Source organism: Triticum urartu, chromosome 6, assembly GCF_003073215.2.
Source record: "Triticum urartu cultivar G1812 chromosome 6, Tu2.1, whole genome shotgun sequence".
Lineage (NCBI taxonomy): Eukaryota > Viridiplantae > Streptophyta > Magnoliopsida > Poales > Poaceae > Triticum > Triticum urartu.
Genome location: NC_053027.1, coordinates 153,607,106 through 153,609,075, shown reverse-complemented (window position 1 = coordinate 153,609,075; position 1,970 = coordinate 153,607,106).

Genomic DNA, 1,970 nt, shown 5'->3' with positions numbered 1-1,970 from the left:
GGGAAACGAGAAGCCACCGGCCACGGATTCAGACCGTGGTCATGATTGTAAACGCCCCGCCAGCGAGGTATGTTACTTCTGACGTATCCCCAACTTAATTGTTTTGAAGATGATGTCTGAGTTTATCATTGCCCTTTTTAGGACTGGATGGAGAGGGCGAAGCGGATCCAGTGTACGGCTCCACTGCCTGAAGAACAGGTGATCCCGCGTTTAGCGAAGATGCTGGTGTCGGCGCCATATAAGGAATCGGAGAAGAAGGCCAAGAAGAAGGCCAAGGGGAACAAGAGTAGCCCCCATCGCAAGGGTACTTCAGGCGCGATGTCCGAAGACAACGAAGCTCATTCCTCTGTCCCTGAGGACAGTTGATACGTCTCCAACGTATCTATAATTTTTGATTGCTCCATGCTATATTATCTACTGTTTTGGGCAATATTGGGCTTTATTATCCACTTTTATATTACTTTTGGGACTAACCTATTAACCGGAGGCCCAGCCCAGATTTGCTGTTTTATGCCTATTTCAGTGTTTCGAAGAAAAGGAATATCAGACGGAGTCGAAATGGAACGAAATCAACTAGAGAAGTTATTTTTGGAAGGAAACACACCTGATGAACTTGGACCCCACATCAGGGGAGCCACGAGGTGCTCACGAGGGTGGGGGGCGCCCCCCCCCCCCCCAAGGCGCGCCCCCTGTCTCGTGGGACCCCCGTGGCTCCTCCGACGTCCTCCCTGCACCCATATAAACCCACGTGACCTAAAACTTCCAGAACGCAACATAGATCGGGAGTTCCGCCGCCAGAAGCCTCCGTAGCCACCAAAAACCAATCGGGACACTGTTCCGGCACCCTGCCGGAGGGGGGAACCCTCACTGGTGGCCATCTTCATCATCCCGGTGCTCTCCATGACGAGGAGGGAGTAGTTCTCCCACGGGGCTGAGGGTATGTACCAGTAGCTATGTGTTTGATCTCTCTCTCTCTCTCTCGTGTTCTTGAGATGACACGATCTTGATGTATCGCGAGCTTTGCTATTATATTTGGATCCTATGATGTTTCTTCCCCCCTCTACTCTCTTGTAATGAATCGAGTTTCCCCTTTGAAGTAATCTTATCAGATTGAGTCTTTAAAGACTTGAGAACACTTGATGTATGTCTTTAGGGCACTCTTTGAGGTCCTTTGTGTTGGTTGAATAGATGAATTGAGATTGTGTGATGCATATTGTATAATCATGCCCACGAATACTTGAGGTGACATTGGAGTATCTAGGTGACATTAGGGTTTTGGTTGATTTGTATCTTAAGGTGTTATTCTAGTACGAACTCTAGGGCTGTTTGTGACACTTATAGGAATAGCCCAATGGATTGATTGGAAAGAATAACTTTGAGGTGGTTTCGTACCCTACCATAATCTCTTCGTTCATTCTCCGCTATTAGTGACTTTGGAGTGACTCTTTGTTGCATGTTGAGGGATAGTTATGTGACCCAATTATGTTATTATTGTTGAGGGAACTTACACTAGCGAAAGTATGAACCCTAGGCCTTGTTTCCTAGCATTGCAATACCATTTACACTCACTTTTATCACTTGTTACCTTGCTGTTTTTATAATTTCAGATTACAAATACCTTTATCTACTATCCATATACCACTTGTATCACCATCTCTTCGCCGAACTAGTGCACCTATACAATTTACCATTGTATTGGGTGTGTTGGGGACACAAGAGACTCTTTGTTATTTGGTTGCAGGGTTGCTTGAGAGAGACCATCTTCATCCTACACCTCCTATGGATTGATAAACCTTAGGTCATCCACTTGAGGGAAATTTTCTACTGTCCTACAAACCTATGCACTTGGAGGCCCAACAACGTCTACAAGAAGAAGGTTGTGTAGTAGACATCAAGCTCTTTTCTGGCGCTGTTTCCGGGGAGGCAAGGAAAGCGGCACTAACACACCCCGTCAACTAAGCTCTTTTCTG